This window comes from Sus scrofa, chromosome X (assembly GCF_054392235.1).
Source record: "Sus scrofa isolate SSC_HxYL_T2T_F1_AM1 chromosome X, Sscrofa_HxYL_maternal_Yorkshire_Landrace_v2.0, whole genome shotgun sequence".
NCBI classification, from domain to species: domain Eukaryota; kingdom Metazoa; phylum Chordata; class Mammalia; order Artiodactyla; family Suidae; genus Sus; species Sus scrofa.
In genome coordinates this window covers 52,203,043-52,218,371 of record NC_139401.1, presented here as the reverse complement: position 1 = coordinate 52,218,371, position 15,329 = coordinate 52,203,043, and the positions used below count along the sequence as shown (strand labels likewise).

Below are 15,329 nucleotides of genomic sequence, written 5' to 3'. Positions count from 1 at the left end.
TTTCTGGGCTTTCTATCCTGGTCTATTGAACTATATTTCTGTTTTTGTGCCAGTACCATGCTGTTTTGATGACTGTAGCTTTCTAGTAGAGTCTGAAGTCAGGGAGCCGAATTCCTCCAGTTCCATTTTTCTTATTCAAAATTGCTTTGATTATTCAGGGTCTTTTGTGTTTCCATACAAATTCCAAAATATTTTGTCCTATTTCTGTGAAGAATATCATTGGTAATTTGACAGTGATTGCATTGAGTCTGTAGAATGTCTTGGATAGTATTGTCATTTTGACTATATAGATTCTTCCAATCCAAGAGTATAGTATATCTTTTCACATGTTTGTGTCATCTTTGATTTTTTTCATCAGTGTCTTACAAGTTTTAAGTGTACAGGTCTTTTTGTCTCTTTATTACTAGGTATTTTATTCTTTTTGTTGTGATGGTAAATGGGATGGAATCCCCAATTTCTTTTTTTTTCTTTTTTTTTTTTTTGTCTTTTTGCCATTTCTTGGGCTGCTCCCACAGCATATGGAGGTTCCCAGGCCAGGGGTCCAATTGGAGCTGTAGCCACCAGCCTACACCACAGCCACAGCAATACGGGGATCTGAGCTGTGTCTGCAAACTACACCACAGCTCATGGCAACACCAGATTCTCAACCCACTGAGCAAGGCCAGGAATCAAACCCGCAACCCCATGGTTCCTAGTCAGATTTGTTAACCACTGAGCCACAATGGGAACTCCCCCAATTTCTCTTTCTGATTTTACATTGTTAGTATATAGACATACAATTGATTTCTGTGCATTAATTTTGCATGCTTCAAATTTACCAAATTCATTAATGAGTTCTAACAGTTTTCTGGTAGTATCTTTAGGATTTTCTAGGTATACTTACATGTCATCTACAAATAGTGATAGTTTTACTTGTTCTTTTTCAATTGGGATTTATTCTATTTCTTTTTATTCTCTGATTGCCATGGCTAGGACTTCCAAGACTATGTTGAATAACAGTGGTGAAAATAGATATCCCTGTCTGGTCATGATCTTAGCAGAGATGTTTTCAGTTTTTCACCACTTCAGATGATGTTATCTATGGGCTTGTCATATATGGCCTTTATTATGTTGAGGTAGGTTCCCTCTATTCCCACTTTCTGGAGAGTTTTTATCAGAATTGGGTTTTGAATTTTGTCAAAAGCTTTTTCTGCATCTATTGAGATGAATATATGGGTTTTTTTTTTGTCTTTTTTTTTTTTTTTTGCCTTTTCTTGAGCCACTCCCATGGCATGTGGAGGTTCCCAGGCTAGAGGTCTAATGAGAGCTGTTGCCGCTGGCCTACACCACAGCCACAGCAACTCAGGATCCGAGCCGTGTCTGCGACCTACACCACAGTTCATGGCAATGCTGAATCCTTAACCCACTGAGCAAGGGTAGGGATCGAACCCACAACCTCATGGTTCCTAGTCAGATTCGTTAACCACTGTGCCACGATGGGAACTCCACATATGGTTTTTATTCTTCAGTTTGTTGATGTTGTTATCACACTGATTGATTTGCAGATATTTAAGAATCCTTATATCCTTGAGATAAATCCCACCTGATCATGGTGTATGATCCTTTTAATATAAGTTTGGATTTGGTGGCTAATACTTTGCTGAGGATTTTTGCATCTATGTTCATTAGTGATATTGGACTATAATTTGCTGTTGTTGTTGTATATTGGCCTGGTTTTGGCATCAGGGTGATGATGGCCTCATAGAATGAGCTTGGGAGTGTTCCTTCCTCTGCAATTTTTGGAAGAGTTTCAGAAGAATAAGAGTTAACTCTTCTCTGACTCTTTGGTGGAATTCGACTGTGAAGCCATCAGGTCCTAGATTTTTGTTCTGGGGAAGTTTTCTAATAAGTTTCAATTTCAGTACTTGTGACTGGTTTATTCATATTTTCTCTTTCTTCCTGTTTTAGTCTTGGTAGGTTGCACTTTTATAGGAGTCTGCCCATTTCTTCAAGGTTGTCCATTTTATTGGTATACAGTTGCTTAAAATAATTCCTAATGATCCTTTTTATTTCTGTGCTGTCAGTTGTAACTTCTTATTTTTCATTTCTAATCTTATTGACTTGAACACTCTCCCCTTTTATCTTGGGTGACAAAAGGTTTATCAATTCTGTTGATCTTTTCAGAGAACCACATTTTGGTTTCATTGATCTTTTCTATTGTTTTATTTCTCTATATATCATGAATTTCTGCTCTGATCTTTATGATTTCTCTCTTCCTATTATTTTTCAGTTATTTGATCTCACTTCTCTAGAGGTTTTAGGTATATATTTAGGTTGTTTATTTGAGATTTTTCTTGTTATCTGAGATAAGATTGTATTGTTATAAACTTCCCTCTCAGAACTGTTCTTGCTATGTCCTATATGTTCTGGACAATTGTATCTTTTTTGTCATTTGTCTCTAAGTATCTTTTGATTTCCTCTACGATTTTTTTTCTGCGATCCATTTGCCATTTAGCAGCACATTATTTAGCTTCCAGGAGATTTTGTTTTTACTATTTATTTTCTTGTTATTGGATTTCTAGTTTCATAGCTTTTTGGTCAGAGAAAATTCTTGAAGAAATTTCAATTTTTGAATCTTACCAAGGCTTGATCTGTGGCCCAAGACATGACTGATCCTGAAGAATGGCCCATTTGCACTTGAGAATAATGTATATTCTGTGGCTTTGGGATGGAATGTTTTAAAAATGTCACTTAAGTCTTTCTGATCTGGGTGTCATTTAAGTCCTGTGTTTCCTTGTTGATTTTCTGTCTGGATGATCTGTCTGTTGATGGAAGTGGGGTGTGAAAGTCACCATTAATCTGTAGCTTTCAATTTTGACTTTTATGGCTATTAGCAACTGCCTTATATATTGTGGTGCTTCTATGATGTGTGTATATATATTTACAATTTTAATATCTTCTTCTTGGATTGATCCTTTGATCATTATAGTGTCTTTCTTTGTCTCTTGTGACCATCTTTATTTTAAATTCTATTTTTTATATAAGTATTGCTAGTTCCACTTTTCTATGATTTCCATTTGCATGTAATACCTTCAATCATCCCCTCACTTTCAGTCTTATATGCCCTTTAGTCTGAAGTGGGCCTCTTAAAAACAGCATACATATGGATGTTGTGTTTGTATCCATTCAGCCCATCTGTGTCTTTTTGTTTGGACACTTAATCTGTATACATTCAGTGAAATTATGCATAAGTATGAATTTATTGCCATATTCTTAATTGGATAGGGTTGTTATTTTGGGTCTTTTTTGCCTTCCTCTTTTGTTGTTTTCTCTATTTACTGACAACATTTAGTGTATTGTTTGGATTGCTTTTTCTTTTTCATCTGTGCATCCATTATAGTTTTTTAGTTTATGATTACCATTAGATTTTGATATCCCATTAGATCTTGATATATACAGAATTGTTTTTGGTTGCTAGTCTCTTAATTTCAACTGCGTTTTCAATATCCTGCCTCCAACCTCTCTTTTCATGCTTGCTAGTTTTGATATCATATTTGTCAATCAGTGATTTCATAATTTTTTGTGGTCCCAATAAAACATTTCATTTGCTTATTTTTTTATTTCCCCATTACATTATTTTTTCTACTGGAGAGAATGGTGACCCAGTTACACATACATATATACATTCTTTTTACTCACATTATCATGCTTCATCATAAGTGACTAGACAGAGTTCCCAGTGCTACACAGGATCCCATTGCTAATCCATCCCAAGGGCAACATTCTGCATCTATTTACCCCAAGCTTCTAATCCATCCCACTCCCTCCCCTTGCCCCTTGGCAACCAAAAGCCTATTCACAAAGGCCATGGTTTTCTTTTCTGTGGAAATGTTCATTTGTGCTATACATTAGATTCCAGATATAAGTGATATCATACGGTATTTGCCTTTCTCTTTCTGACTTACTTCACTCAGGATGAGAGTCTCTATTTCCATCCACGTTGCTTCAAATGGCATTCTTTTGTTCTTTTTTATGGGTGAATAGTATTCCACTGTGTATATATATAAAACCTCTTCCTAATCCAATCATCTGTTGATGGACATTTGGGTTGTTTCCATGTCTTGGCTATTGTGAATAGAGCTGCAATGAATGTGTGGGTGCATGTGTCTATTTTAAGGAAAGTGTTGTCTGGATATATGCCCAAGAAAGGGATTGCTGGGTCATATGGTAGTTCTATGTATAGTTTTCTAAGGTACCTCCATACTGTTTTCCATAGTGGTTGTACCAGCTTACATTGCCACCAACAGTGCAGGAGGGTTCCCTTTTCCCCACACCCTCCAGCATTCGTTATTTGTGGACTTATTAATGATGGCCATTTTGACTGGTGTGAGTTGGTATCTTGTGGTAGTTTTGATTTGCATTTCTCTGATCATCAGGGATGTTGAGCATTTTTTTTCATGTGCTTGTTGGCCATCTGTATATCTTCCTTGGAGAAATGTTTCTTCAGGTCTTTTGCCCATTTTTCCATGGGGTTGTTGGCTTTTTTGCTGTTGAGTTGTATATATTGTTTTTATATTTTAGAGACTAAGCCCTTGTCACTTGCATCATTCAAAAGTATTTTCTCCCATTCTGTAAGTTGTCTTTTTGCTTTCTTTTTGTTTTCCCTTGCCTTGCTGTGCAAAACTTGTCATTTTGATTAGGTCCCGTTGGTTTATTTTTGCTTTTATTTCATACTCTTATATTCCACTTGCCTTTACCAGTGAGCTTTCTCATTTGTAATTTTCTTGTTTCTAATGTTGGCTTTTTCTTTTCTGCTTAGAGAAATTCCTTTAATAGTTCTTGTATAGCTCATTTGGAGGTGCTGAATTCTGCTAGCTTATGTTTATCTGAAAATCTTTTTCTGTCTCCAAATCTCAATGATGGCCTTGCTGTGTAGATTATTAATTCTAGGTTCCTCCCCTTTATCACCTTAAATATATCTTGTCACTCACTCCTAGCTTGCAGTTTCTGCTGAAAAATCAGATCTTATCCTTATGTGGGTTCCCTTGTAGGTTATTTGTTGTTTTTCCCTTTTGATTTTTAAATATTTTTTCTTTGTATTTAATTTTTATCAGTTTGATTAGCATGTGTCTTGCTGGGTTTCTCTTTGGGTTTCTCATGTATGGCATTCTCTGCTTCCTCAACTTGTGTGTTTCCTTTTCCATATTAGGGAAATTTTCAGCTATAATCTCTTAAAATATTTTCTGTGGCCCTTTCTCTCTTCTCCTTCTGGAATCCCTATTGTGTGGCTGTTGGTACATTTAATGTCCCAGAGGTCTCTTAGAGTCTCATCAGTTCTTTTCATTCTTTCTCCTTTATTATTTTTGTGGCAGTGATTTTCACCACTCTGCCTTCCAACTTTTTATGTGATCTTTTCACTCCATTATCCTTATGTTTATTCCTTCTAGTGTATTTTTCTTTTCAGATATTGTGCCCTTAATCTTAGTTTTCCTCCTTGTAAATCCTCTAGCTTTTTGTTAAACATTTCTTTTAACTTCTAGATCTGTGTCTCCATTCTTTTTTCTGAGACCTTGGATCAACTTTACTATCATCACTCTGAATTCTTTTTCAGGTAGGTTGCCTAACTCTTTTTCATTCAGTTGTTTTTGTGTATTTTTATCTTGTTTATTTGTTCAAAGGCTATTTCTTTGTTGTCTCATATTGTTTAAATTTCTATGTTTATCATCCCTTTGATAGCAGGTGTGTAGATGCAGCAGCAGGTGCTCAGTTCTGGAGTTCTCATGGGTGGTAGTGGCCTATATGTACTCAAAGGATGTGTTGGGAGCAGCAATATCATGCTACCTCTCCTGGATCCAGGTGGATCTAGGGACAAGGTCCAGGAGGGATATGGCAGTGATTCATGATTCATGAGAATGTGTTTGTAGCAGAGGAGGTAGCAGTGGTTCCTGTGACCCCTCCAGCTATCAGGTAGATCTCAGGACCACCTCCTATAGGTGGCAATGGCAGAAGTGGTTCCTACAGCCCCTCCCTTTGCTGGAGAGGCTCTTGGGACTTCTCTCTATAACTGCAAGGCAGGTAAAGATCCATAGTCACTCCTTTGTTTGGCTGCTCTTGGGAGACCTATCTGTAACACCAAGGGCAGGGGTTGAGTCCTCACTGTTGCTAAACGGCTCTCTCTCTAGCCACAGGACATATCCCATTCCTGCTGCCCCTCCCCCTGATGGAGTTTCTGGCAGGAGTGCTCTCTGTAGCCACTACAGAGCGTGTTCTATTCCCATGGTCAATCCACCCCCTCTGGATTCCTTGCAGATCCTGTCCCAAGCCATGTAAAGTACGTACACTGGCAGGTTGCTCATGGTTCCTTTGTCCAGCCATGGAATATTACTGGCATGCTGCTTGTGTCTGCTTGTGGCCAGCAACCCATATGTGGCACTCCTTTGGTCTCCTGGCAGGAGCTGCAGAACTTGTTGCTATTCCCATGGTCACTCCACCCACTCCATGTTCTCTATAGCCCTAAGTGTAGGCAGCAGCTGCTCCTGAGAGGCTCAGGGAGCCAGAACATTAGGTTTACAGCAGCCTGAGAGCATACACAGGAACAAAGCTGTAGTGGTGGATCCCACCTCTTCCCTCCAACACACCCAAACAATGTCACACAGCCTCCAAGCTTATACCCTCGAATGTGATCAGCTTATACCCTTGAATGTGATCACCCTAGATTCTAGTCCCTCCAGGCTTTTTCCACATGGCCAACCCGTTTCTTCCCATGTAGCCAGTCCCAGCTCTCTCTGAGTCTAATCTTCAAAGCCAGAGGTTCAGTTCCTGACTTCTGCTCATATCAGCTTATGGTTGAGAAGTGCAGGGCGGTAGCACTGACCACTTATACAGGACTTTTCCATTTTAACTTCTTCGTATGAATTGCTCTGTTCTCTTCCAATACTCTAAAGTTCCTTCTCTATTCTGGCTGATCTCTTCACTAGTGGGGGGACTTCCCATGGTGGAGGAGCTTTTCCTCTTTCCTGCTCCCTCTTAGGGGTGCAGGTCCTCTTCCTTTCTCAATTTCTCCCTGTCTTCTTTCTTATTTTGTCCTACCCAGTTTGGTGAAGTTTTTCTTGCTCTATCAGAATCCAAAGGTCTTTTGTCAGTGCTCAGCAAGTTTCCTGTGTGAATAGTTCCACATGTAGATGCATTCTCAATGTATTTGTGTAAGAAGAACAAAAAAGACCTAAAGTCAGCAGAAGGAAGGAAATCAATGTATTTGTGGGAGTAAGTGAGCCTAACATCCTACTACTTCTTCATCTTCTCTCCTTGCTCCTACACTGTCAATTTATTTTTTGATATTTCCAAAAATAAAAGGTTGGAATAAAAAAAATGTCTTATAGAGTTAGGGTTTAATAAAAGCAGTGATATATGAACATATAGGTACTGCTGCCAATATAATGTAATTAATTAAATAGTTAAATTCCCGAACTATGACTACTAAATATTGTTCTGGAGAAGTTATTTTCTTATCCAGAAAACTAAGTGGATTGCAATATTCCCTCAATCACCTACTTTTGAATATTGCCATTATTTAAAATAATTTTTTTGTCTATTTAGGGTTACACCCAAGGTCTATGGAAGTTCCCAGACTAGGGGTCGAATCAGAGCTGCAGCTGCTGGCCTGCACCACAGCCAAAGCAATGCCAGATCTGAGCTGCATCTGTGACCTACACTGTAGCTCACAGCAATACTAGATCCTTTAACCCACTGAATGAGGTCAGGGATCGAACCCACATCCTCATGGATACTAGTCAGATCCTTAATCCGCTGATCCACAATGGGAATTCCACTTAAAATAGTCTCATCTCAAAACCTCAAGTTATAAATAGAGGTAGTGGGTTGTAGTTAAAAAAAAAAAAAAAGAGCCTGAGCTTTAAGGACAAATAGCAGCTCAAACATTTATTAGTTGCACCATGTGCCCTCAAAGCCCATACTCTACTACATGGCACTGCTTCCTTTTAGATTGCAAAAATGAGGAATGATACTGTGGTCTTAAGAACAATTGGTTCAACCATGCCTTTCAGCCTAGGAATTATTAAGCCGAACCTAAAATGTAGGATTCTGTAGTCATTTGTCATTTCCCATAGTGGCATCCAAGTATGCAGTATGAAGACTGCCAGGGGCAAGGATGACATTCAAAATATTTAATTTAATGTAATTTAATTTAATTTAATTTAATTGAGCATTAACCAATCAGAATTTATATCACAGGGTATATCAGTGTATACTAATCTGCCTCAGAGCAGAAATGACCCCAAGCTCAATATGACCCAAACCGAGTTCATCATTCCCTCTACTCCAGCTCCAAATCTTACTTTTGTTACACTTCCTATGTATGATCAGATTGTCCCCATATGAGGGGTTAACTATGTGAGACTCAGAGAAATTTATATCTATCGAGAAATAAGTGAGTTAAATTATTTCTGACTTATAACAAGCACTCAGTAAATACTAGTTTTTCTTCTCATTTCCTGAAACTATTGTTACTACACAGTCTTATCCTCCTAAACTCCTAAATTCTCCCACTGAGCCTCTCCCACAATGCCTCCTTTTAGTTATTATTCTGATTTCCAGTCCCTCAGCATGTGCCAGTTCCATCAGTTAATCAGCCCTATTGAAGCCTCACTTGCCTTCCTTCTAGCACAGGATTAGTTACTTCAAAGGTATACTTACTTGCACCTTATAATCCTTTCTACTTTGACTCTCCCCAAGCTCTGAGTAACTGATTCTGTTGGTATTGCCTATTCCTGTCTGATGAATATTGACATGGAGGATCTGTGAAGAGCCAACTTTCTCATGGTGTCTCCATCTTAGTGCATGTCTGCAGTATCTATGCAGTCAAAAATCTGTGTTATTCTTTACTCTATCTCAGCTTTCACATCAAATTTGTCATGAAATCCTGTTGAGTCAATATCAAAATATCTCTTAAATCCAACCTTTCTCCATTCCCACAGCCACTGTCCTACTCTTAGAAACCATCTCTTTCTGGACTATAGTGGTGATTTCCTAACCAACTGCCCTGCCTGCAGCCTCAGTTCCTCTTATCCAGTCTCCATACTGATGACTTATAAAGGGTAATCTTATTAAAGCTGGCCATACCAATTGCTTAAAATTTATCAATATTTATTTGCTACCTATAAAGATACTACAAAGTCCCAAATAAACCATACAGGGTTCTCTGTGATTTGATCACCTTCTTTCTATATTTTACATCTTTTTTTTTGTCTTTTTGCATTTTTCTAGGACCACACCCACAGCATAGGTGTCGAATCAGAGCTGTAGCTGCCAGCCTACGCCACAGCCACAGCAACTCAGGATCTGAGCCATGTCTGCGATCTACACCACAGTTCACAGCAACGCTGGATTCTTAATCCACTGAGCAAGGCCAGGGATCAAACCTGCAACCTCATGGTTCCTAGCTGGATTCATTAACCACTGAGCCATGATGGGAACTCTATATTTTACATCTTTATCTCGTACTATCCCTGCCCCAGTTTTAGTTTTATGGAAACACGTACAAGTCCTTGAAGCAGATCAAGTTATTTCTTTACTCTATATCTTTATTCATCAAGTGTCATCTATGTATAGTACCAAAATCTGAAGACTCCAAAAGTCTAACTTTAAAAGTCTTTCAAAAGAAGTCATCCTTTTGCCATCCCATTTTCTATCTCAGTAAACACACCATTTCCTTCCTTGTAGCTTCACTATAATCTGAAGGTTTTTATCTCCTGGAAGCCATAAACTTAAATGCTTTCATTTGCTTCTAGGTTTGTACCCAGTATTAGAATATGAGACAAAAATATGAACCAGGGCCAACACTGCACAGATGCTATTTCAGCTCAATCGAATGATGTTCTTTAGAATAAAAACTCAGGTTGCTTCTATGTATGCAGGTAGTTTCCCTCTGAAAAGGGCAAAAAGATAAGGATTGTGGACTTCTCAAAAATTTTTTACTATGATGGAAGTGTTCTGAAAGTTGATTTATTGGTGTATACACTTACCAAATGACATCAAATCATAAACTTAAAATTGATGAAATTTATTAATTGTAAGTTTTACCTCAATAAAGCCATAAGAATTTTTTTTTCTTTTTAGGGAATCCTGTGGCGTATGGGATTCCCAGGACAGGGATCACATCTGAGTCACAGCTGCAGCAACAACTGTGCTGGGCTGGGTATTGAACCTGTGTCTCAGTGCTCCAGAGACACTGCCAATCCCATTGAGCCACAGTGGCAACTCCAAAATAAATTTTCAATAGCAAAAAGAAATTTGAAGGTGCTTCTTGGCAAACATTCCCTCCTGGGGAACTTCTAAAGCAGAAGGTAACTAGTATAAATGAGATTTTACAAGTGGGGTTACAAGTTTCTTGAACTGCAAGCTCTGTCACACTTAATATTACAAGTTGGAAGGGAACAACTTGTACACCTATCTTAATATCACAAGTTGGAAGGGGAACTAAACATTGTGGTGGCAAGATCGTCCAAATAAAAATAATGGAGAATAGTCCATATTTTTTTATGGTTAAGAGGGTAGTAGAAAAAATAAGCCACAAAATGGTAATGGTACTTATATGGGATTGAGGAGAACTGAGAGCAAGGTGGAACCATATAAAAAGAGAGAGAGAAAGTGAGTAGAAAGCCCTTGAACCACTCTAGCTCTCAGATCATCAATATCTCTACCCACTGGAAAATAGCCCACAATTATAATGGAGACTAATAAAACAGGCAATCCAGCACAAATAAAAATCATCTCTGAAAAGCAAAGTTCTCCCTGCCCTTATTGTATAAAGAGGTTCCTGTAGATTCAATGCAATCCCTATTAAGACTCCAATGGTATTTTTTACAGAAATACTAAAAACAATCCTAAAACTCAAATGGAATGACAAAGAACCCCAAACAGCCAAAGAAAACCTGAGAAAAAAGAACAAAGCTGAAGGTACTTATTGATTTCAACCCATATTAAAAAGCTTCATAATATAAAAAATTATGGAACTGGCATAAAAATAGGTAAACAGATGAATGGAACTGAGAGCCTAGAAATAAACCCTTGTTTATATAGTCAACTACTATTCGACAAAGAAGCAGATAATTCTCAATAGAGAAACAGTACTCTGTTCAATAAATGGTGTTGGGAAAAATTGGATATTCACATGCGGAATAAAAAAACTGGAACTTATCTTACACTACTCACAAAAACTCAAAATGGACTAAATACTTAAGACCTGAAACCATAAATCTCACAGAAGATAGCATAGAGAAAAAGCAATGGTTTCATGGATATGACACCAAAGCACAAGAAACAAACACAAAAATAATCAAGTAGAACTACATTAAACTAAAAAATAAAATAAAATAAAAACAGCAACATGAAAGCAATTTACACAATAACAGAAAGTCTTCGCAAACTATTTTAAGTGTGTTTATTATCCAAAATATATAAGGAATTATATAATTCAATAGAAAAATATAATCCAGTTAAAAATGGGCAAATGACATGAAAAGACGTTTTTCCAAAGAAGATATTCAAATTGCCAAAAGGTATATGAAGAGATGTTCAGCATCACTAATCATCAGGGAAATACAAATGAAAACCAAAATGAGATATCACTTCACAACTGTCAGAATGGATATTAACAAAAAGACAGATAAAAATGCTGGTAGCAATGTGAAGAAACAGGAACCCTCTACACTATTATTAGGATGTACATTTGTACAGCCACTATGTTAAAGAGTATGGAGATTCCTTAAAAAATTAAATTAGAACTTCCATCACTCCAATGTTCATTACAGCACTATTTACAATAGCCAAGACATGGAAGCAACCTAAATGCCCATCAACAGAAGAATGGATAAAGAAGATGTGGTACAATATATACAATGGAATATTACTCAGTCATACAAAAGAATAAAATAATGGCATTTGCAGCAACATGTATGGCCCTGGAGTTTATCATACTAAGTGAAGTTAGTCAGACAGTGAAAGACAAACATCATCATATGATATCACTTACCTGTGGAATCTAAAAGCAGAATACAAATGAACTTATTTGCAGAACAGAAACAGACTCACAGACTTTGAAAAAAAACTTATGGTACCAAAGAGGTCTGGCTGGGGAAGGGATTGATTGAGGGTTTGGGATTAGTATATGAACACTGTGGAATATGGAATGATTGGCCAACAGGGACCTGCTGTATAGCACAGGGAACTCTACCCAATATTCTGTGATAATTTATGTAGGAAAAGAATCTGAAAAAGAATGGATGTGTGTTTATGCATAACAATCATTTTGTTGTAAAGCAGAATTTATCACAACATTATAAATCAACTATACTTCAATAAAATGTTTAAAAATGAGATCCTGCTGTATAACATGGGGAACTATATCTAGTCACTTGTGATGGAGCATGATGGAGGATAATGTGAGAAAAAGAATGTATGTGTGTGTGTATGTATGTGACTGGGTCATTTTGCTTTACAGTAGAAAACTGACAGAACACTGTAAACCAACTATAATGGAAAAAATAAAAACTAAAAATTTTTTAAATGTTTAAAATGAAAAAACTACAATAAAAATCCAGGAATTCCACTTCTGTTTACACGTCTGAAGGAAATAAATCGCTACTATGAAGAATACACCTTCATGATTATTGTATTAATCTTATTGTGTTGATCACTTCACAATATATACATATATCAAATCATTATGTTGCACATCTTAAACTTACACATTACATGTCAATTATATCTTAAAGCTATACAAAAGACACTCCTGGACTGATGCGACTCCATTCCAACTGGTCTCCCTACTTCTACTCCTGTCTCTTACAATCTCAACTCCAACCAGTAGCCCAAGTAATCTTCTTAAAAGATAAATCAAATAATGTCTGTACTTTTCCTTAAAATTTCCAATAGCTTCCCCATAACAATCAAAATAAAATCCAGGTGAACTTCAGCTAGCACACATGATAAAAATTGCATTTGCCCTATCATGAAAGGACATATGTTTATTCAAGTCTATATGTGATACTTAGGTGAAAGAAATTATACAGGGCTTACCCACCCTCAGGTGGGCCAAAAGATTAAAATCAGAAAAGTATATACATTAATAAAAATAAATTTTGTTACAATTTATTTTCCTAAAAATTCTGCCTACCTTTCAAATCTCCCCCCTTTCCCTTTTGTTCACTGCGCTTCTACCATACTTAGATCCACCAACATGACAAGTGCATTCTCTCCTCAGGGCTTGCACTTACCCTGTTCCTGTCTGGAACACTACTGCCCACCACATTTGTATTTATTGGTTTGTTCTTAGCTTTCATATATCAATTCAAATGTAATCTCCTCACAGAGGCCTGACCACCTTAAGTGACCCCAGTAATAATTCCTGCGTTTCACTTTAATTCCCTTCATAACACATCTCTGAAATAATAGTTTTTAGTGTCCTGTTTGTTTATTCATTAATTTTCTATTCATCTTGTTTGTTGTCTGTCTCCCTACACTAGACTGCAAGTTCCAAAAGGGCAGGGAAAAACATATCTTGTTGATGCAGTACTCTAGCACCTAGTTCAGCACCTGGCACATAGTGGTTAAAAAAATATATTGAATGAATAAGTGAATACCACTCATCAGAACACCTTTTAGCAAATATTATCCCATGTTTTATTTTAATCCATGTGATTTTTAATAAATTATCAAACACAATGTATTCAATATTCTTCATAAGACATGTACAGCACAGGAAGAGTCTTCATTAATCCACCTCAAATCTCTGTTCTACTATTGCACTTAATCATAACCTGAGTTGACAGAAATCTCCTACACTCTACTCAGTGCCTAAACACTCTCTATAGCAGTAACAAGTGATTTGTTTGCCATTGAAAAATGTTTATAGACAAGTTTGAGAAATTTATAATCAATCCACTTGATCATGACTTTTCATCCCTTTTCTTTTTACTTTTCTGACTAGATCATTTCCATTGAGCTTTCTTTGAGCTCCCTGATTCTTGATTCTGCTTGGGGAAGGCTGTTGCTGAAGCTCTATACTGAATTCTTCAGTTTAGAAAATGTACTCTTCAGCTCCAAAATTACTGTGGTACATTTTATGTTTTCTAACTCTTTATTGAACTTATTTTGCTCATGTATTTTTTTCCTGATTTTGTTACATTGTTCATTTATGTTCTCTTGTAACTCTCTGAGCATCTTTAGAATAATTATTTTGAATATTCTAGGCAACTCATGGATATCCATTTCTTTGTGGTCCATTACTAGAAGTAAACAGTGTTTCTTCAGTGGTGTCATGTTTCCCTGATTCTTCATGATCCTTGTAGTGTTGCACAGGTGTCTGTGCATTTGAAGAGGCAGTCAGCTCCTCTGGATGCTATGGACTGACTTTGGTAAGGAAAGACCTTCACCTGAGAGTGGGAGCAAACTGGAGTGTGCTGTGAACCCATGTCAAGTGGTGCAGGGTGTCAAATTCAAGAGTATGTGGTACCTCCAGGTCTAGTGGCTAGGGATCAGGGTAGGCAGAAGTCATGGTCCGAGCTGGTGGTATGCACAAACTCAGCTGTGGGGACCCAGTTCAGGTGCCTGCATAGGGGTAGGGACCAGTTGCAGACACATGTAGCAGGAGGAGCCAGGACTAGCAGCAAGAGTTAAGGCCAACTATGAGTGTAAAAGTATCTGTAGGGACCCTGTGCATTCACTGCTAGGTCTCACCTTGGGTGCACTGCAATGGAAGGTGGTGTGCGGGTCGGGCCAGGGACATGTAGATATACATTTGGAGGGGCTAACTCTGAGTGTGTACATATTCATGGGGGACAGCTGTAGGGGTCTAGGTTGTTGTGTTGTACTTGCAGAGTTTCAGAGCCCTTGGGTGGCTGCCACTGCAGGTCTTGGCTCTAGAGGTTGGAGGAGGAAGCCAGAAGGGACTCAGGTATCTGGTGACAGTGAATGTGAATACCTGTGGGGAAAAATTCCAGGAAATCTGCAGGGTGTCCATAGTGGCTGTGCTGGTTGCAGTCTCTCTTTTTTTAAATATTCTTTTTTTTTGTTGTTTGTTTTTTGTTTTTCTAGGGCCACACCTGCAACATATGGAAGTTCCTAGGCTAGGGCTCAAATTGGAGCTACAGCTGCTGGCCTCCACCACAGCCACAGCAAGGCAGGATCCCAGCCGCATCTGTGACCTACCCCACAGCTCATGGTAATGCTGGATCCTTAACCCACTGAGTGAGGCCAGGAATCAAATCTGCATCCTTATGGTTACTAGTTGGATTTGTTTCTGCTGTGCCACAATGGGAACTTATGGCCATTCT

At 37.8% G+C, this 15,329-nt stretch overlaps 1 protein-coding gene across 8 annotated transcripts in view; it reads right to left on the bottom strand.

Moving 5' to 3' along the window:
- KLF8 (KLF transcription factor 8) overlaps positions 1-15,329 on the bottom strand; it is a 365,585-nt gene that overhangs the window by 336,327 nt on the left and 13,929 nt on the right. The gene's annotated exons all lie outside the window — the stretch shown is intronic.